We start from the raw sequence: 21,926 nt of genomic DNA on the forward strand, positions 1-21,926 counted from the left end.
TTCTTCGCAAGCTTGATTACCTACAGGTATGGAATGTATTGGCTATACAGGATTTTCCTAGGCAAGGAATTTATGATATTACTTTTTGTGGTTCTGAGATTTGCCAGAGAGTCTATATGGATCTTGAAGAAATGAAGAGGAAAAGTGAGCCTGCTATAATGAAGAAGATTAAAGTGGAACCGTTATTTATGAATACAACAAAGGTAGTAATTGTCCACATGTATAATCCTAAGGTTTCTGATGAAATGGTTACAAACTTTTTGTTCCGGTATTGCGAGGAAGTGAAATTTATAGGAAGACTTAAGAACAAGTTTGGGTACTTTAATTGTAAGAGAAAGTTTATTGTAAAATTTAAAAAAGATGAAGGAATGCAAGATGGAAGGAAGAGCATACCACAGGTGTTTTCTATCGGAGGAGAGAGAGGTTTCTGCTTTTATGAAGGCCAGTTGCAATATTGTAGAAAGTGCCATGCCTATGGCCATGTGCAGGATTATTGCCCTGAGAAAGGAGAATGTTGCAGAAATTGTGGGAAAACTGGTCATGAAGCAAGTATTTGTACAGAGAAGAAGACATGTGATATCTGTGGAAGTGAGGAACATTTGGCAAGAGGCTGTGATATGTGGTATAAAAAGAAGAGAAGTTATGCTGATGCAGCTGGGAATAGAGGAGAACAAAGAGAAAAAGGGGGAGGGAGGTTTGTTCCTGGAGTTGGTGAGAGTGTGAGTGTGAGTGTTAATGTGGCACAGGTGGCTGAGGGAAGTTCTGTGATAGTGGAGCACATTAGCACTCAGGAGAGGTCAGGGGAGGAGGGTGTTTCCACTGCTGTGACTGGTGAGGAGACAGGTGTGGGAGGTGAATTTACCTTGGTGAAAAAGAAAAAAGCAAAAAAAGTGAAAGTGGTGGAGAAAATTGAGACAGTGTATGGTGATGTTCTTTCTAGTGAAGAGGCTATGGATGATATTGAATGTCCAAACCCAATTGTGGGGGAGGAGGAGGGAATGGAAGTTGTTGGGTCATCTCAGAGATCTCTAACACCTGGTCAGAGAGTTTCTCGCAGTAAGGAAGAAGAGGAGGAGGAAGATGAGGATGTGCAGGTTGTGAATAAAAGGTGTAAGACAGGGAGCTGGTCTGAGGATCAGGAAGCCCTTGTTCTTGGTAGTGATAATGAAATAGACAGGGACTCTAACATAGGGTCGCCTGATTGTTTTGCAAGTTTACATAGGAAAGTTGAAGGCCAAAATGTTAATTTCTAAGTTAAGATGGATTTTAAAGCATTTGGTTTTCTTTTCCTAGTTATTATGACTTTGGTTGTAACAACTATTAATGTAAGAAGTATTGAGTCTGAAATTAGGAGAGCTGCAATTTTTGATATCCTTGAGAATGTTAGAAGTGATGTGATATGTTTACAGGAGTGTGCAATAAAGTCAGCACCTTATGCAAATGAGTGGAAGTGTGGGCAGTCCTTCTGGTCCACATGTGCAGAAAACAAAAATGAAGGTGTTGGGATTTTATTGCGAAACAGGGACATTAAAGTTTTAAATTGCCAAACTTTAGTACCTGGTCGTTGTATGGTTTTAATTTTTGAGGTTTTGGGCCAGAGGATGAGAATTTTTAATGTGTATGCTCCAGCAGAAAAACAAGCACGTTTGTCTTTTTTAGAGTCCCTTAAGTTTTTTATCCCTGGTCGTGAAGATACTATTATTGTTGGCGATTTTAACTGCATTAGATCCGTCAATGATCGTGAGAGCTCTGCTGAGGTTAGAACTGATATTACTTCCAATGTTTTAAATCAAATTATTCAAGACTTGCATTTTACTGATGTTGGACTGATGGTTAGCACTGATGAAAGATATACGTACATATCAGATAGTGGCCGCTGTAAATCCCGGATCGATTACATCCTGGTCTCTGATGGGATTAAGGTGGTCCGGTGCAATCAAATGATGTCAACTTTCTCAGACCACAAGATGGTGTCGGCTGAGATAAGTGTCACAGAGTCCCTTCATTTTGGGAGGGGGCTCTGGAAATTAAATGTAAGTCTATTGGAAGATGAGGAAGTAATGGCTGGTTTTAATCATGTGTTTTTATCCTGTGTTTCTAAACAACCTGATTTTAGTAATGTCTTAGTGTGGTGGGAATGGGCTAAAGGAGAGTTTTCTAATTTCTTTAAGATGTTTTGCATAAAGAGAGCACAAGAGAAGAGGAGGAGTGATGAAAGGCTTGTATCCCGGTTAGAGACTCTCTATAAGTTTAAACGTGTTGGTGTGGAGGTGGAGGATGAGATTGTTAAGGTGAAGGGGGAGATGAAAAAAAGGTTGTTGGAAAAGGGAAGGAATATTGTATATAAGTCTAAAGTGCAGCACCTAGAAGAAAATGAGCAGTGTACACGGTATTTCTTTAAAAAATGTTTTAATGCTAAAGGTGTTTTTAAATCTGTTTTTACCCCTACGGGGGAAGTTTTTGGAGAGGAGATGGTGAAGGAGATTGGCAGATTTTATGAGACACTCTTTAGTAATAAGAGCAGAGCCAGTGAGACGGAGATGAATGATTATTGTAATATTTTGGAGAATAATGTTCCTGTTGAAAAAGTTGATTTTTTGATTGATGATGTTAGTGAAGGGGAGATCAAGCAGGCCCTGGATAAGATGGCCAAAGGGAAGACACCAGGCTGTGATGGTCTCCCCGCTGAGTTTTATTCCGCGTTCTGGAATATTTTAAGTAAAGAGTTTACACGGGTGGTGCAATATGTTTTTAACTCAGGTGTTTTAGCTGAATCTATGAAGAAAGGGGTCATAACATTAATTCATAAAAAAGGTGATGGCAGAGATCTTAAAAATTGGAGACCTATAACTTTATTAAATTGTGACTACAAGATAATTGCTAAGATTGTGGCTAATAGACTGAGTGATGTAGTGGACCACCTTGTAGGAGAATACCAAGTTTGTGCAGTACCGAAAAGAAAAATAACAGATAATTTATTGCTTTTAAGAGACTCTATTTATTACAGTAACTTTAACAAGAATGCACTGTTTGTTGAGTCCATAGATTTCGAAAAGGCTTATGATAAGGTTGCACATGATTTTATGTTCATTGTTTTAAAACACTTAGGTATTCCAGAAAAGTTATTATCTGTTATTATGAGTTTTTATCATGGGGTGACAAGTCAGATTTTAGTAAATGGGCATGTGGGGCCTGCTTTTAATGTCTTGTCTGGAGTCAGACAGGGATGCCCACTCTCCCCAATTCTGTTTATATGCGTTATAGAGGGCCTGTTGAAGAATGTGCAGAAAGATAAATGTGTGAGTGGTGTTTTTATTCCAGGTAGTGATGGTAGTAAGTTAAAGGTCTTAAGTTATATGGACGATGTGGTTTTTACTTGTACATCCCAAGCAGATCTCAACAGAGTAAATTTGCATGTGAGGATTTTTTGTTGTGTGGCTGGGATGAATGTGAACTGGGGGAAGTGCCAATTATGCAGTTTTGGGAACCAAGAGAATATAGTAGTGGATGGTGTTAAGGAAAAAGAAGACATTGAAGTGCTAGGAGTGATATTTGACAAAGACCTCAAAGGAAAGAAAAGTTATGAGACTTTGGACAGTAAAATTGAGAAGAAGCTATCCTTCTGGAGGTTAAGGAACTTGTCACTTAAAGGGAAAGTTCTTATCATTAAGTCTGTAATCCTACCGCTTCTCTTGTATACGGCTATGGTGCTTCCTCCAGGGAAGTTATGGACTAGGAGAGTCACAAGGAAGCTTTTTGTGTTCTTCTGGGGGTCTAAGATGGAGAAAATGAGAAGAGAAGAAGTGATGAAGAGTATGAATTTGGGCGGATATAACTTTCCAAACATTGATCTGTTTTTAAAGGTGCACTATTTTCTTTTAATTTTTAATTGATACAGTGCAATAATAGGGCGGCAGACATGAGTAAATACCTTGCAGGATGGTTGTTTTCCAATGGGGCTGGTGTGAGAGGGATTTGAGGAGACCCATAGCACATGTGATACCTACCTTCTATGTGCTCCTCAGGTCTTTCAATGATCAATTGGTTTTGAGCTCTTTAGGTGAACCTGATAAAAAGAAAATAGAACAAGAAATAAGGAAAAATGAGAGATTATATGAAGTACCATTCTGCACTAATGCTCAGTCTGTGAAGATTTGGAAGTTTTTTTAAGTTATTAGACTATCAAACAGACAAAAAGACGTTAGTTGGATGTCCTTTCATGGCTGCCTCCCAACCCGATCTTTTTTAAATGGAAGAGGTTTGAGAATAAGTGACAGATGCCCAAGAGAGGGTTGTGGAGGTAGAGAAGACTTAGTGCACCTTTATTGGGGACTGTTTTTTATGCAAAAGAATTTTTTATGTTTTTAAAGAGGTTTTTAATCCAACTCACTGGATATAACAGTTTTTTCTTTTGAGAAAGTTTTATTGGTCAAGATCTTAGTAAAAAGGAAGATACACGTACTAATTGGATTCTTTTTTCTGTTTTTAAAGAGGTTTTATGGGACTCACGCAATTTGCTTGTTTTTAAAAATGTTGTTATTTCTCCGAGGGAATTGAAAAGATTGTTTTTAGGAAGGATTTTTACTATCTTTCTACTGGACAAAAAGAGAATTGGTGAAGAAGAAGCGGAGGAAAATCTGGATGCATACACGATGGAAGAATTTATAAGAAGTACGTAAAGGAGAAAGCTGTAAGTTTTTGACCAATTTCTGTGATTGTTTTTGACATGTTTTTTTGTTTTGTTGTTTAGTCACTTTTTCTTGGCACTCGGTTCCCTTAGTTAGTTTTTTCCGTATGATGTTTTTTCAGATATTGTTTTAAGTGACGAGTCTTGGTAGGTGACCTGATGATCGTCCAAACAATAGTCTGTAACTGAGGAAAAAAAAAAAAACTTAAAAAAAAAAAAAAAAAAAAAAAAAAAAAAAAAATCTGTTCTTATCAGTTTAATATCTGATACGTCCCCTATCTGGGGACCATATATTAAATGGATTTTTGAGAACGGGGGCCGATTTCGAAGCTTGCTTCCGTCGCCCTATGCATTGACCCGATATGGCAGTATCTTCGGGTACAGTGCACCACCCCCTTACAGGGTTAAAAAGAAAGATTCCTACTTTCATTGCTACCTGCTTGCTGGCTAGCCAGCTAGCCAGCCCTGTGGGCCTTGCTGCTGCTGCAGCCAAAAAACAAAAGGTGGTGCTGCTGCTGCTTCTGCTGCTTCTGCTTCTGCTTGTGTCTGGCCCCTGTTGGAGCGTCCAGGCACAGGACTTCTGCTGCTGCTGACTAAATGGCCTCCTTAATTGGATCATTTGAGTAGCCAGCACACCTGTGCAGGTAGGGCATGACATGATAGGCAGCTGCCTTGATAGCGGGTGGGTGCTGAATGTTCCTAATTGACAAAATAAGATTAATGCTTATGAAGAAATATAAAATCTCATCCCTTCCCCAATATCGCGCCACACCCCTACCCCTTAATTCCCTGGTTGAACGTGATGGACATATGTCTTTTTTCGACCGTACTAACTATGTAACTATGTAACATAACATGGGGGGGGGGGGGGGTCTACATTGACCATGCATTGCTTCTGTGGTATTGCAAAGGCAAAGACAAATGCTTCCAGCCATCCATTGCACTAATGGATTGGTCATCAGCTGGCTGTCTATGTCCCGCATCAATATAGACCAAAGTACAGAGGGTTAGGCTATGCTATTGTGCACCTACCTGATGCATCAGAAGGTGCGAGGCCCTTGCTAAATTCTGTGCACAGACTTTGAGATCTATGCTTTAGACTGTATCTAAACCTGCTCCAACATGGACTGACATTCTGGCCTACTTTCAGCCGATGCGACTTGTCTGTCGCTGAACAGTCGCTTTTTATGTATTCAGCACCTATGTATAATGTTGTAAAAATGCTCTAGAAGCTAAAGTCGCAGAGAAATGTCACACATATTTGGCCTGCAACTTTCTGTGCGACAAATTCAGACAGGAAAAATCAGTATAAATCCTTAGAAAATTATCCCCCAGTGTCTCCATCTGCTGGCGGTATTGAATAAGCATTGCTGCACTGATGGGGTATGCATTAGACGAAAAAAAAGAAGAAAAAGAAGAATAATACGCCCAGAAAAGAGGCGAAAAGGAGAAAAACGTAAAAAAACGTGAAAAAAAAGTAAGAGGAAGAGAAGGGAAAAAAAGGTGGAAATGGGTTTAAAAGTGATTTCGGCGGAGAAATATATATATATATATATATATTATATATATATATATATATATATATATGCGCACACACACACATAGATATAAACGTATTCTCCGTTGAGATATTGCAGCCGCTGCTGTGTCCAGGCCCAGGAGCCTTAGCACTGTGCTGTGATGTCACTCAATACCACTGACATCACTAGGTGTAAACAACATCTCTCCTTTGCTGTGTATGTGACTATGGAGCTGTTTGGTGATGTCGTCTATTACGGCCTTCATAGAAGCAACAGGAGATTGTTGCATCCATCTTGAACCCTCAGAACTACAGTGCTATGATGTCACTCACTTCCACAGGCCCTTGCAGAGTGTAAACAACAACAACCCAGCTTTGTTGTGTATGTAACCAAAGGGATTTGTGATGTCACCTAGAACCTTCACAGCAGCGACAGCTTTATGAGGAGCATCAGCACTGCTCTGCCTGAGCAGAACCATCACCGCCATAGGTTGTCAAATAACCCGGATTTAACCCACACAGGTAAGTCCAATGGGGTGCAGGCATGTCCTCTATGCTTACAGCTTCCCGTGGGTGTTGGTTTGATACCGTTTGGGAGACAGCCAAGGAGGCATCTGCAGGCAACAAAGGTAGGTGTGTGCTTGTGTGTGTGTTTCCTATGCAGATCCTAAGCCCAGTGTCACATGCAAGTAGGAGGAGTAAGAAGGGTTCCTGGCAAATCCGGGTTTATGGATTGCATTTAAAAAGGCCCCCGTGGGAGTGCAATGGGCCCCTGTCTTGCTGCTTAGCAATAATGGTATGGGTTTAGGTTCTGCTGTGTGTACTGGTGGTTGACTGCCCCCCAGCCCAGAGTGTGCATGGAAAATTGTCTGGCAGCCTCCCTGACAGCAAGCAGTGATAGTGCCCATGAAGGGGACCTTGTTGGGCCGCCCCTTTCACGGTTATCGCTTCTCGGCCTTTTGGCTAAGATCAAGTGTAGTATCTGTTCTTATCAGTTTAATATCTGATACGTCCCCTATCTCGGGGACCATATATTAAATGGATTTTTGAGAACGGGGGCCGATTTCGAAGCTTGCTTCCGTCGCCCTATGCATTGACCCGATATGGCAGTATCTTCGGGTACAGTGCACCACCCCCTTACAGGGGTTAAAAAGAAAGATTCCTACTTTCATTGCTACCTGCTTGCTGGCTAGCCAGCTAGCCAGCCCTGTGGGCCTTGCTGCTGCTGCAGCCAAAAAACAAAAGGTGGTGCTGCTGCTGCTTCTGCTGCTTCTGCTTCTGCTTGTGTCTGGCCCCTGTTGGAGCGTCCAGGCACAGGACTTCTGCTGCTGCTGACTAAATGGCCTCCTTAATTGGATCATTTGAGTAGCCAGCACACCTGTGCAGGTAGGGCATGACATGATAGGCAGCTGCCTTGATAGCGGGTGGGGTGCTGAATGTTCCTAATTGACAAAATAAGATTAATGCTTATGAAGAAATATAAAATCTCATCCCTTCCCCAATATCGCGCCACACCCCTACCCCTTAATTCCCTGGTTGAACGTGATGGACATATGTCTTTTTTCGACCGTACTAACTATGTAACTATGTAACATAACATGGGGGGGGGGGGGGGGGGGGGGGGTCTCCTGGCTGTTCACACAGGTGTGTGTCATTGCTGTACATTGACCATGCATTGCTTCTGTGGTATTGCAAAGGCAAAGACAAATGCTTCCAGCCATCCATTGCACTAATGGATTGGTCATCAGCTGGCTGTCTATGTCCCGCATCAATATAGACCAAAGTACAGAGGGTTAGGCTATGCTATTGTGCACCTACCTGATGCATCAGAAGGTGCGAGGCCCTTGCTAAATTCTGTGCACAGACTTTGAGATCTATGCTTTAGACTGTATCTAAACCTGCTCCAACATGGACTGACATTCTGGCCTACTTTCAGCCGATGCGACTTGTCTGTCGCTGAACAGTCGCTTTTTATGTATTCAGCACCTATGTATAATGTTGTAAAAATGCTCTAGAAGCTAAAGTCGCAGAAATGTCACACATATTTGGCCTGCAACTTTCTGTGCGACAAATTCAGACAGGAAAAATCAGTATAAATCCTTAGAAAATTATCCCCCAGTGTCTCCATCTGCTGGCGGTATTGAATAAGCATTGCTGCACTGATGGGGTATGCATTAGACGAAAAAAAAGAAGAAAAAGAAGAATAATACGCCCAGAAAAGAGGCGAAAAGGAGAAAAAACGTAAAAAAACGTGAAAAAAAAGTAAGAGGAAGAGAAGGGAAAAAAAAGGTGGAAATGGGTTTAAAAGTGATTTCGGCGGGAGAAATATATATATATAATATATAATATATATATATATATATATATGCGCACACACACACAATAGATATAAACGTATTCTCCGTTGAGATATTGCAGCCGCTGCTGTGTCCAGGCCCAGGAGCCTTAGCACTGTGCTGTGATGTCACTCAATACCCACTGACATCACTAGGTGTAAAACAACATCTCTCCTTTGCTGTGTATGTGACTATGGAGCTGTTTGGTGATGTTCGTCTATTACGGCCTTCATAGAAGCAACAGGAGATTGTTGCATCCATCTTGAACCCTCAGAACTACAGTGCTATGATGTCACTCACTTCCACAGGCCTTGCAGAGTGTAAACAACAACAACCCAGCTTTGTTGTGTATGTAACCATAGGGATTGTGATTGTCACCTAGAAACCTTCACAGCAGCGACAGCTTTATGAGGAGCATCAGCACTGCTCTGCCTGAGCAGAACCATCACCGCCATAGGTTGTCAAATAACCCGGATTTAACCCACACAGGTAAGTCCAATGGGGTGCAGGCATGTCCTCTATGCTTACAGCTTCCCGTGGGTGTTGGTTTGATACCGTTTGGGGACAGCCAAGGAGGCATCTGCAGGCAACAAAGGTAGGTGTGTGCTTGTGTGTGTGTTTCCTATGCAGATCCTAAGCCCAGTGTCACATGCAAGTAGGAGGAGTAAGAAGGGTTCCTGGCAAATCCGGGTTATGGATTGCATTTAAAAAGGCCCCGTGGGAGTGCAATGGGCCCCCTGTCTTGCTGCTTAGCAATAATGGTATGGGTTTAGGTTCTGCTGTGTGTACTGGTGTGTTGACTGCCCCCCAGCCCAGAGTGTGCATGGAAAATTGTCTGGCAGCCTCCCTGACAGCAAGCAGTGATAGTGCCCATGAAGGGGACCTTGTTGGGCCCGCCCCTTTCACGGTTATCGCTTCTCCGGCCTTTTGGCTAAGATCAAGTGTAGTATCTGTTCTTATCAGTTTAATATCTGATACGTCCCCTATCTGGGGACCATATATTAAATGGATTTTTGAGAACGGGGGGCCGATTTCGAAGCTTGCTTCCTCGTCGCCCCTATGCATTGACCCGATATGGCAGTATCTTCGGGTACAGTGCACCACCCCCTTACAGGGTTAAAAAAGAAAGATTCCTACTTTCATTGCTACCTGCTTGCTGGCTAGCCAGCTAGCCAGCCCTGTGGGCCTTGCTGCTGCTGCAGCCAAAAAACAAAAGGGTGGTGCTGCTGCTGCTTCTGCTGCTTCTGCTTCTGCTTGTGTCTGGCCCCTGTTGGAGCGTCCAGGCACAGGACTTCTGCTGCTGCTGACTAAATGGCCTCCTTAATTGGATCATTTGAGTAGCCAGCACACCTGTGCAGGTAGGCATGACATGATAGGCAGCTGCCTTGATAGCGGGTGGGTGCTGAATGTTCCTAATTGACAAAATAAGATTAATGCTTATGAAGAAATATAAAATCTCATCCCTTCCCCAATATCGCGCCACACCCCCTACCCCTTAATTCCCTGGTTGAACGTGATGGACATATGTCCTTTTTTCGACCGTTACTAACTATGTAACTATGTAACATAACATGGGGGGGGGGGGGGGGGGGGGTCTCCTGGCTGTTCACACAGGTGTGTCATTGCTGTACATTGACCATGCATTGCTTCTGTGGTATTGCAAAGGCAAAGACAAATGCTTCCAGCCATCCATTGCACTAATGGATTGGTCATCAGCTGGCTGTCTATGTCCCGCATCAATATAGACCAAAGTACAGAGGGTTAGGCTATGCTATTGTGCACCTACCTGATGCATCAGAAGGTGCGAGGCCCTTGCTAAATTCTGTTGCACAGACTTTGAGATCTATGCTTTAGACTGTATCTAAACCTGCTCCAACATGGACTGACATTCTGGCCTACTTTCAGCCGATGCGACTTGTCTGTCGCTGAACAGTCGCTTTTTATGTATTCAGCACCTATGTATAATGTTGTAAAAATGCTCTAGAAGCTAAAGTCGCAGAAATGTCACACATATTTGGCCTGCAACTTTTCTGTGCGACAAATTCAGACAGGAAAAATCAGTATAAATCCTTAGAAAATTATCCCCCAGTGTCTCCATCTGCTGGCGGTATTGAATAAGCATTGCTGCACTGATGGGGTATGCATTAGACGAAAAAAAAGAAGAAAAAGAAGAATAATACGCCCAGAAAAGAGGCGAAAAGGAGAAAAACGTAAAAAAACGTGAAAAAAAAGTAAGAGGAAGAGAAGGGAAAAAAAGGTGGAAATGGGTTTAAAAGTGATTTCGGCGGAGAATATATATATATATATATTATATATATATATATATATATATATATATGCGCACACACACACATAGATATAAACGTATTCTCCGTTGAGATATTGCAGCCGCTGCTGTGTCCAGGCCCAGGAGCCTTAGCACTGTGCTGTGATGTCACTCAATACCACTGACATCACTAGGTGTAAAACAACATCTCTCCTTTGCTGTGTATGTGACTATGGAGCTGTTTGGTGATGTCGTCTATTACGGCCTTCATAGAAGCAACAGGAGATTGTTGCATCCATCTTGAACCCTCAGAACTACAGTGCTATGATGTCACTCACTTCCACAGGCCTTGCAGAGTGTAAACAACAACAACCCAGCTTTGTTGTGTATGTAACCATAGGGATTGTGATGTCACCTAGAACCTTCACAGCAGCGACAGCTTTATGAGGAGCATCAGCACTGCTCTGCCTGAGCAGAACCATCACCGCCATAGGTTGTCAAATAACCCGGATTTAACCCACACAGGTAAGTCCAATGGGGTGCAGGCATGTCCTCTATGCTTACAGCTTCCCGTGGGTGTTGGTTTGATACCGTTTGGGGACAGCCAAGGAGGCATCTGCAGGCAACAAAGGTAGGTGTGTGCTTGTGTGTGTGTTTCCTATGCAGATCCTAAGCCCAGTGTCACATGCAAGTAGGAGGAGTAAGAAGGGTTCCTGGCAAATCCGGGTTATGGATTGCATTTAAAAAGGCCCCGTGGGAGTGCAATGGGCCCCTGTCTTGCTGCTTAGCAATAATGGTATGGGTTTAGGTTCTGCTGTGTGTACTGGTGGTTGACTGCCCCCCAGCCCAGAGTGTGCATGGAAAATTGTCTGGCAGCCTCCCTGACAGCAAGCAGTGATAGTGCCCATGAAGGGGACCTTGTTGGGCCCGCCCCTTTCACGGTTATCGCTTCTCGGCCTTTTGGCTAAGATCAAGTGTAGTATCTGTTCTTATCAGTTTAATATCTGATACGTCCCCTATCTGGGGACCATATATTAAATGGATTTTTGAGAACGGGGGCCGATTTCGAAGCTTGCTTCCGTCGCCCTATGCATTGACCCGATATGGCAGTATCTTCGGGTACAGTGCACCACCCCCTTACAGGGTTAAAAAGAAAGATTCCTACTTTCATTGCTGGCTAGCCAGCTAGCCAGCCCTGTGGGCCTTGCTGCTGCTGCAGCCAAAAAACAAAAGGTGGTGCTGCTGCTGCTTCTGCTGCTTCTGCTTCTGCTTGTGTCTGGCCCCTGTTGGAGCGTCCAGGCACAGGACTTCTGCTGCTGCTGACTAAATGGCCTCCTTAATTGGATCATTTGAGTAGCCAGCACACCTGTGCAGGTAGGGCATGACATGATAGGCAGCTGCCTTGATAGCGGGTGGGTGCTGAATGTTCCTAATTGACAAAATAAGATTAATGCTTATGAAGAAATATAAAATCTCATCCCTTCCCCAATATCGCGCCACACCCCTACCCCTTAATTCCCTGGTTGAACGTGATGGACATATGTCTTTTTTCGACCGTACTAACTATGTAACTATGTAACATAACATGGGGGGGGGGGGGGTCTCCTGGCTGTTCACACAGGTGTGTCATTGCTGTACATTGACCATGCATTGCTTCTGTGGTATTGCAAAGGCAAAGACAAATGCTTCCAGCCATCCATTGCACTAATGGATTGGTCATCAGCTGGCTGTCTATGTCCCGCATCAATATAGACCAAAGTACAGAGGGTTAGGCTATGCTATTGTGCACCTACCTGATGCATCAGAAGGTGCGAGGCCCTTGCTAAATTCTGTGCACAGACTTTGAGATCTATGCTTTAGACTGTATCTAAACCTGCTCCAACATGGACTGACATTCTGGCCTACTTTCAGCCGATGCGACTTGTCTGTCGCTGAACAGTCGCTTTTTATGTATTCAGCACCTATGTATAATGTTGTAAAAATGCTCTAGAAGCTAAAGTCGCAGAAATGTCACACATATTTGGCCTGCAACTTTCTGTGCGACAAATTCAGACAGGAAAAATCAGTATAAATCCTTAGAAAATTATCCCCCAGTGTCTCCATCTGCTGGCGGTATTGAATAAGCATTGCTGCACTGATGGGGTATGCATTAGACGAAAAAAAAGAAGAAAAAGAAGAATAATACGCCCAGAAAAGAGGCGAAAAGGAGAAAAACGTAAAAAAACGTGAAAAAAAAGTAAGAGGAAGAGAAGGGAAAAAAAGGTGGAAATGGGTTTAAAAGTGATTTCGGCGGAGAAATATATATATATATATATATATATATATATATATATATATATATATGCGCACACACACACATAGATATAAACGTATTCTCCGTTGAGATATTGCAGCCGCTGCTGTGTCCAGGCCCAGGAGCCTTAGCACTGTGCTGTGATGTCACTCAATACCACTGACATCACTAGGTGTAAACAACATCTCTCCTTTGCTGTGTATGTGACTATGGAGCTGTTTGGTGATGTCGTCTATTACGGCCTTCATAGAAGCAACAGGAGATTGTTGCATCCATCTTGAACCCTCAGAACTACAGTGCTATGATGTCACTCACTTCCACAGGCCTTGCAGAGTGTAAACAACAACAACCCAGCTTTGTTGTGTATGTAACCAAAGGGATTTGTGATGTCACCTAGAACCTTCACAGCAGCGACAGCTTTATGAGGAGCATCAGCACTGCTCTGCCTGAGCAGAACCATCACCGCCATAGGTTGTCAAATAACCCGGATTTAACCCACACAGGTAAGTCCAATGGGGTGCAGGCATGTCCTCTATGCTTACAGCTTCCCGTGGGTGTTGGTTTGATACCGTTTGGGGACAGCCAAGGAGGCATCTGCAGGCAACAAAGGTAGGTGTGTGCTTGTGTGTGTGTTTCCTATGCAGATCCTAAGCCCAGTGTCACATGCAAGTAGGAGGAGTAAGAAGGGTTCCTGGCAAATCCGGGTTATGGATTGCATTTAAAAAGGCCCCGTGGGAGTGCAATGGGCCCCTGTCTTGCTGCTTAGCAATAATGGTATGGGTTTAGGTTCTGCTGTGTGTACTGGTGGTTGACTGCCCCCCAGCCCAGAGTGTGCATGGAAAATTGTCTGGCAGCCTCCCTGACAGCAAGCAGTGATAGTGCCCATGAAGGGGACCTTGTTGGGCCCGCCCCTTTCACGGTTATCGCTTCTCGGCCTTTTGGCTAAGATCAAGTGTAGTATCTGTTCTTATCAGTTTAATATCTGATACGTCCCCTATCTGGGGACCATATATTAAATGGATTTTTGAGAACGGGGGCCGATTTCGAAGCTTGCTTCCGTCGCCCTATGCATTGACCCGATATGGCAGTATCTTCGGGTACAGTGCACCACCCCCTTACAGGGTTAAAAAGAAAGATTCCTACTTTCATTGCTACCTGCTTGCTGGCTAGCCAGCTAGCCAGCCCTGTGGGCCTTGCTGCTGCTGCAGCCAAAAAACAAAAGGTGGTGCTGCTGCTGCTTCTGCTGCTTCTGCTTCTGCTTGTGTCTGGCCCCTGTTGGAGCGTCCAGGCACAGGACTTCTGCTGCTGCTGACTAAATGGCCTCCTTAATTGGATCATTTGAGTAGCCAGCACACCTGTGCAGGTAGGGCATGACATGATAGGCAGCTGCCTTGATAGCGGGTGGGTGCTGAATGTTCCTAATTGACAAAATAAGATTAATGCTTATGAAGAAATATAAAATCTCATCCCTTCCCCAATATCGCGCCACACCCCTACCCCTTAATTCCCTGGTTGAACGTGATGGACATATGTCTTTTTTCGACCGTACTAACTATGTAACTATGTAACATAACATGGGGGGGGGGGGGGGGGGTCTCCTGGCTGTTCACACAGGTGTGTCATTGCTGTACATTGACCATGCATTGCTTCTGTGGTATTGCAAAGGCAAAGACAAATGCTTCCAGCCATCCATTGCACTAATGGATTGGTCATCAGCTGGCTGTCTATGTCCCGCATCAATATAGACCAAAGTACAGAGGGTTAGGCTATGCTATTGTGCACCTACCTGATGCATCAGAAGGTGCGAGGCCCTTGCTAAATTCTGTGCACAGACTTTGAGATCTATGCTTTAGACTGTATCTAAACCTGCTCCAACATGGACTGACATTCTGGCCTACTTTCAGCCGATGCGACTTGTCTGTCGCTGAACAGTCGCTTTTTATGTATTCAGCACCTATGTATAATGTTGTAAAAATGCTCTAGAAGCTAAAGTCGCAGAAATGTCACACATATTTGGCCTGCAAGTATAAATCCTTAGAAAATTATCCCCCAGTGTCTCCATCTGCTGGCGGTATTGAATAAGCATTGCTGCACTGATGGGGTATGCATTAGACGAAAAAAAAGAAGAAAAAGAAGAATAATACGCCCAGAAAAGAGGCGAAAAGGAGAAAAACGTAAAAAAACGTGAAAAAAAAGTAAGAGGAAGAGAAGGGAAAAAAAGGTGGAAATGGGTTTAAAAGTGATTTCGGCGGAGAAATATATATATATATATATATATATATATATATATATATATATATATATATACGCGCACACACACACATATATATAAACGTATTCTCCGTTGAGATATTGCAGCCGCTGCTGTGTCCAGGCCCAGGAGCCTTAGCACTGTGCTGTGATGTCACTCAATACCACTGACATCACTAGGTGTAAACAACATCTCTCCTTTGCTGTGTATGTGACTATGGAGCTGTTTGGTGATGTCGTCTATTATGGCCTTCATAGAAGCAACAGGAGATTGTTGCATCCATCTTGAACCCTCAGAACTACAGTGCTATGATGTCACTCACTTCCACAGGCCTTGCAGAGTGTAAACAACAACAACCCAGCTTTGTTGTGTATGTAACCATAGGGATTTGTGATGTCACCTAGAACCTTCACAGCAGCGACAGCTTTATGAGGAGCATCAGCACTGCTCTGCCTGAGCAGAACCATCACCGCCATAGGTTGTCAAATAACCCGGATTTAACCCACACAGGTAAGTCCAATGGGGTGCAGGCATGTCCTCTATGCTTACAGCTTCCCGTGGGTGTTGGTTTGATACCGTTTGGGGACAGCCAAGGAGGCATCTGCAGGCAACAAAGGTAGGTGTGTGCTTGTGTGTGTGTTTCCTATGCAGATCCTAAGCCCAGTGTCACATGCAAGTAGGAGGAGTAAGAAGGGTTCCTGGCAAATCCGGGTTATGGATTGCATTTAAAAAGGCCCCGTGGGAGTGCAATGGGCCCCTGTCTTGCTGCTTAGCAATAATGGTATGGGTTTAGGTTCTGCTGTGTGTACTGGTGGTTGACTGCCCCCCAGCCCAGAGTGTGCATGGAAAATTGTCTGGCAGCCTCCCTGACAGCAAGCAGTGATAGTGCCCATGAAGGGGACCTTGTTGGGCCCGCCCCTTTCACGGTTATCGCTTCTCGGCCTTTTGGCTAAGATCAAGTGTAGTATCTGTTCTTATCAGTTTAATATCTGATACGTCCCCTATCTGGGGACCATATATTAAATGGATTTTTGAGAACGGGGGCCGATTTCGAAGCTTGCTTCCGTCGCCCTATGCATTGACCCGATATGGCAGTATCTTCGGGTACAGTGCACCACCCCCTTACAGGGTTAAAAAGAAAGATTCCTACTTTCATTGCTACCTGCTTGCTGGCTAGCCAGCTAGCCAGCCCTGTGGGCCTTGCTGCTGCTGCAGCCAAAAAACAAAAGGTGGTGCTGCTGCTGCTTCTGCTGCTTCTGCTTCTGCTTGTGTCTGGCCCCTGTTGGAGCGTCCAGGCACAGGACTTCTGCTGCTGCTGACTAAATGGCCTCCTTAATTGGATCATTTGAGTAGCCAGCACACCTGTGCAGGTAGGGCATGACATGATAGGCAGCTGCCTTGATAGCGGGTGGGTGCTGAATGTTCCTAATTGACAAAATAAGATTAATGCTTATGAAGAAATATAAAATCTCATCCCTTCCCCAATATCGCGCCACACCCCTACCCCTTAATTCCCTGGTTGAACGTGATGGACATATGTCTTTTTTCGACCGTACTAACTATGTAACTATGTAACATAACATGGGGGGGGGGGGGGGTCTCCTGGCTGTTCACACAGGTGTGTCATTGCTGTTCATTGACCATGCATTGCTTCTGTGGTATTGCAAAGGCAAAGACAAATGCTTCCAGCCATCCATTGCACTAATGGATTGGTCATCAGCTGGCTGTCTATGTCCCGCATCAATATAGACCAAAGTACAGAGGGTTAGGCTATGCTATTGTGCACCTACCTGATGCATCAGAAGGTGCGAGGCCCTTGCTAAATTCTGTGCACAGACTTTGAGATCTATGCTTTAGACTGTATCTAAACCTGCTCCAACATGGACTGACATTCTGGCCTACTTTCAGCCGATGCGACTTGTCTGTCGCTGAACAGTCGCTTTTTATGTATTCAGCACCTATGTATAATGTTGTAAAAATGCTCTAGAAGCTAAAGTCGCAGAAATGTCACACATATTTGGCCTGCAACTTTCTGTGCGACAAATTCAGACAGGAAAAATCAGTATAAATCCTTAGAAAATTATCCCCCAGTGTCTCCATCTGCTGGCGGTATTGAATAAGCATTGCTGCACTGATGGGGTATGCATTAGACGAAAAAAAAGAAGAAAAAGAAGAATAATACGCCCAGAAAAGAGGCGAAAAGGAGAAAAACGTAAAAAAACGTGAAAAAAAAGTAAGAGGAAGAGAAGGGAAAAAAAGGTGGAAATGGGTTTAAAAGTGATTTCGGCGGAGAAATATATATATATATATATATATATATATATATATATATATATATGCGCACACACACACATAGATATAAACGTATTCTCCGTTGAGATATTGCAGCCGCTGCTGTGTCCAGGCCCAGGAGCCTTAGCACTGTGCTGTGATGTCACTCAATACCACTGACATCACTAGGTGTAAACAACATCTCTCCTTTGCTGTGTATGTGACTATGGAGCTGTTTGGTGATGTCGTCTATTACGGCCTTCATAGAAGCAACAGGAGATTGTTGCATCCATCTTGAACCCTCAGAACTACAGTGCTATGATGTCACTCACTTCCACAGGCCTTGCAGAGTGTAAACAACAACAACCCAGCTTTGTTGTGTATGTAACCAAAGGGATTTGTGATGTCACCTAGAACCTTCACAGCAGCGACAGCTTTATGAGGAGCATCAGCACTGCTCTGCCTGAGCAGAACCATCACCGCCATAGGTTGTCAAATAACCCGGATTTAACCCACACAGGTAAGTCCAATGGGGTGCAGGCATGTCCTCTATGCTTACAGCTTCCCGTGGGTGTTGGTTTGATACCGTTTGGGGACAGCCAAGGAGGCATCTGCAGGCAACAAAGGTAGGTGTGTGCTTGTGTGTGTGTTTCCTATGCAGATCCTAAGCCCAGTGTCACATGCAAGTAGGAGGAGTAAGAAGGGTTCCTGGCAAATCCGGGTTATGGATTGCATTAAAAAAGGCCCCGTGGGAGTGCAATGGGCCCCTGTCTTGCTGCTTAGCAATAATGGTATGGGTTTAGGTTCTGCTGTGTGTACTGGTGGTTGACTGCCCCCCAGCCCAGAGTGTGCATGGAAAATTGTCTGGCAGCCTCCCTGACAGCAAGCAGTGATAGTGCCCATGAAGGGGACCTTGTTGGGCCCGCCCCTTTCACGGTTATCGCTTCTCGGCCTTTTGGCTAAGATCAAGTGTAGTATCTGTTCTTATCAGTTTAATATCTGATACGTCCCCTATCTGGGGACCATATATTAAATGGATTTTTGAGAACGGGGGCCGATTTCGAAGCTTGCTTCCGTCGCCCTATGCATTGACCCGATATGGCAGTATCTTCGGGTACAGTGCACCACCCCCTTACAGGGTTAAAAAGAAAGATTCCTACTTTCATTGCTACCTGCTTGCTGGCTAGCCAGCTAGCCAGCCCTGTGGGCCTTGCTGCTGCTGCAGCCAAAAAACAAAAGGTGGTGCTGCTGCTGCTTCTGCTGCTTCTGCTTCTGCTTGTGTCTGGCCCCTGTTGGAGCGTCCAGGCACAGGACTTCTGCTGCTGCTGACTAAATGGCCTCCTTAATTGGATCATTTGAGTAGCCAGCACACCTGTGCAGGTAGGGCATGACATGATAGGCAGCTGCCTTGATAGCGGGTGGGTGCTGAATGTTCCTAATTGACAAAATAAGATTAATGCTTATGAAGAAATATAAAATCTCATCCCTTCCCCAATATCGCGCCACACCCCTACCCCTTAATTCCCTGGTTGAACGTGATGGACATATGTCTTTTTTCGACCGTACTAACTATGTAACTATGTAACATAACATGGGGGGGGGGGGGGGGTCTCCTGGCTGTTCACACAGGTGTGTCATTGCTGTACATTGACCATGCATTGCTTCTGTGGTATTGCAAAGGCAAAGACAAATGCTTCCAGCCATCCATTGCACTAATGGATTGGTCATCAGCTGGCTGTCTATGTCCCGCATCAATATAGACCAAAGTACAGAGGGTTAGGCTATGCTATTGTGCACCTACCTGATGCATCAGAAGGTGCGAGGCCCTTGCTAAATTCTGTGCACAGACTTTGAGATCTATGCTTTAGACTGTATCTAAACCTGCTCCAACATGGACTGACATTCTGGCCTACTTTCAGCCGATGCGACTTGTCTGTCGCTGAACAGTCGCTTTTTATGTATTCAGCACCTATGTATAATGTTGTAAAAACGCTCTAGAAGCTAAAGTCGCAGAAATGTCACACATATTTGGCCTGCAACTTTCTGTGCGACAAATTCAGACAGGAAAAATCAGTATAAATCCTTAGAAAATTATCCCCCAGTGTCTCCATCTGCTGGCGGTATTGAATAAGCATTGCTGCACTGATGGGGTATGCATTAGACGAAAAAAAAGAAGAAAAAGAAGAATAATACGCCCAGAAAAGAGGCGAAAAGGAGAAAAACGTAAAAAAACGTGAAAAAAAAGTAAGAGGAAGAGAAGGGAAAAAAAGGTGGAAATGGGTTTAAAAGTGATTTCGGCGGAGAAATATATATATATATATATATATATATATATATATATATGCGCACACACACACATAGATATAAACGTATTCTCCGTTGAGATATTGCAGCCGCTGCTGTGTCCAGGCCCAGGAGCCTTAGCACTGTGCTGTGATGTCACTCAATACCACTGACATCACTAGGTGTAAACAACATCTCTCCTTTGCTGTGTATGTGACTATGGAGCTGTTTGGTGATGTCGTCTATTACGGCCTTCATAGAAGCAACAGGAGATTGTTGCATCCATCTTGAACCCTCAGAACTACAGTGCTATGATGTCACTCACTTCCACAGGCCTTGCAGAGTGTAAACAACAACAACCCAGCTTTGTTGTGTATGTAACCAAAGGGATTTGTGATGTCACCTAGAACCTTCACAGCAGCGACAGCTTTATGAGGAGCATCAGCACTGCTCTGCCTGAGCAGAACCATCACCGCCATAGGTTGTCAAATAACCCGGATTTAACCCACACAGGTAAGTCCAATGGGGTGCAGGCATGTCCTCTATGCTTACAGCTTCCCGTGGGTGTTGGTTTGATACCGTTTGGGGACAGCCAAGGAGGCATCTGCAGGCAACAAAGGTAGGTGTGTGCTTGTGTGTGTGTTTCCTATGCAGATCCTAAGCCCAGTGTCACATGCAAGTAGGAGGAGTAAGAAGGGTTCCTGGCAAATCCGGGTTATGGATTGCATTTAAAAAGGCCCCGTGGGAGTGCAATGGGCCCCTGTCTTGCTGCTTAGCAATAATGGTATGGGTTTAGGTTCTGCTGTGTGTACTGGTGGTTGACTGCCCCCCAGCCCAGAGTGTGCATGGAAAATTGTCTGGCAGCCTCCCTGACAGCAAGCAGTGATAGTGCCCATGAAGGGGACCTTGTTGGGCCCGCCCCTTTCACGGTTATCGCTTCTCGGCCTTTTGGCTAAGATCAAGTGTAGTATCTGTTCTTATCAGTTTAATATCTGATACGTCCCCTATCTGGGGACCATATATTAAATGGATTTTTGAGAACGGGGGCCGATTTCGAAGCTTGCTTCCGTCGCCCTATGCATTGACCCGATATGGCAGTATCTTCGGGTACAGTGCACCACCCCCTTACAGGGTTAAAAAGAAAGATTCCTACTTTCATTGCTACCTGCTTGCTGGCTAGCCAGCTAGCCAGCCCTGTGGGCCTTTCTGCTGCTGCAGCCAAAAAACAAAAGGTGGTGCTGCTGCTGCTTCTGCTGCTTCTGCTTCTGCTTGTGTCTGGCCCCTGTTGGAGCGTCCAGGCACAGGACTTCTGCTGCTGCTGACTAAATGGCCTCCTTAATTGGATCATTTGAGTAGCCAGCACACCTGTGCAGGTAGGGCATGACATGATAGGCAGCTGCCTTGATAGCGGGTGGGTGCTGAATGTTCCTAATTGACAAAATAAGATTAATGCTTATGAAGAAATATAAAATCTCATCCCTTCCCCAATATCGCGCCACACCCCTACCCCTTAATTCCCTGGTTGAACGTGATGGACATATGTCTTTTTTCGACCGTACTAACTATGTAACTATGTAACATAACATGGGGGGGGGGGGGGGGGGGGGTCTCCTGGCTGTTCACACAGGTGTGTCATTGCTGTACATTGACCATGCATTGCTTCTGTGGTATTGCAAAGGCAAAGACAAATGCTTCCAGCCATCCATTGCACTAATGGATTGGTCATCAGCTGGCTGTCTATGTCCCGCATCAATATAGACCAAAGTACAGAGGGTTAGGCTATGCTATTGTGCACCTACCTGATGCATCAGAAGGTGCGAGGCCCTTGCTAAATTCTGTGCACAGACTTTGAGATCTATGCTTTAGACTGTATCTAAACCTGCTCCAACATGGACTGACATTCTGGCCTACTTTCTGCCGATGCGACTTGTCTGTCGCTGAACAGTCGCTTTTTATGTATTCAGCACCTATGTATAATGTTGTAAAAATGCTCTAGAAGCTAAAGTCGCAGAAATGTCAC

General features: G+C 44.4%; 7 non-coding genes and 1 pseudogene across 7 annotated transcripts; all 8 read left to right on the forward strand.

Annotated features, from left to right (window-relative positions):
• The first annotated feature begins 4,910 nt into the window (after positions 1–4,910).
• Positions 4,911–5,081, forward strand: LOC130316564 (U2 spliceosomal RNA; annotated as a pseudogene).
• Positions 5,082–7,149: 2,068 nt separating this feature from the next.
• Positions 7,150–7,341, forward strand: LOC130316559 (U2 spliceosomal RNA). The gene has a single exon (XR_008863866.1). It is a non-coding gene; the product is annotated as a U2 spliceosomal RNA (small nuclear RNA).
• A 2,111-nt stretch (positions 7,342–9,452) lies between these two features.
• Positions 9,453–9,648, forward strand: LOC130316558 (U2 spliceosomal RNA). The gene has a single exon (XR_008863865.1). It is a non-coding gene; the product is annotated as a U2 spliceosomal RNA (small nuclear RNA).
• Positions 9,649–11,752: 2,104 nt separating this feature from the next.
• On the forward strand, positions 11,753–11,943 carry LOC130316546 (U2 spliceosomal RNA). Its single transcript, XR_008863854.1, has one exon. It is a non-coding gene; the product is annotated as a U2 spliceosomal RNA (small nuclear RNA).
• Positions 11,944–14,023: 2,080 nt separating this feature from the next.
• Positions 14,024–14,214, forward strand: LOC130316547 (U2 spliceosomal RNA). Its single transcript, XR_008863855.1, has one exon. It is a non-coding gene; the product is annotated as a U2 spliceosomal RNA (small nuclear RNA).
• A 2,067-nt stretch (positions 14,215–16,281) lies between these two features.
• On the forward strand, positions 16,282–16,472 carry LOC130316548 (U2 spliceosomal RNA). Its single transcript, XR_008863856.1, has one exon. It is a non-coding gene; the product is annotated as a U2 spliceosomal RNA (small nuclear RNA).
• A 2,090-nt stretch (positions 16,473–18,562) lies between these two features.
• LOC130316549 (U2 spliceosomal RNA) lies at positions 18,563–18,753 on the forward strand. The gene has a single exon (XR_008863857.1). It is a non-coding gene; the product is annotated as a U2 spliceosomal RNA (small nuclear RNA).
• A 2,085-nt stretch (positions 18,754–20,838) lies between these two features.
• Positions 20,839–21,029, forward strand: LOC130316550 (U2 spliceosomal RNA). Its single transcript, XR_008863858.1, has one exon. It is a non-coding gene; the product is annotated as a U2 spliceosomal RNA (small nuclear RNA).
• The last annotated feature ends 897 nt before the right edge of the window (positions 21,030–21,926 follow it).

Source organism: Hyla sarda, unplaced genomic scaffold (assembly GCF_029499605.1).
Source record: "Hyla sarda isolate aHylSar1 unplaced genomic scaffold, aHylSar1.hap1 scaffold_1936, whole genome shotgun sequence".
NCBI lineage: Eukaryota > Metazoa > Chordata > Amphibia > Anura > Hylidae > Hyla > Hyla sarda.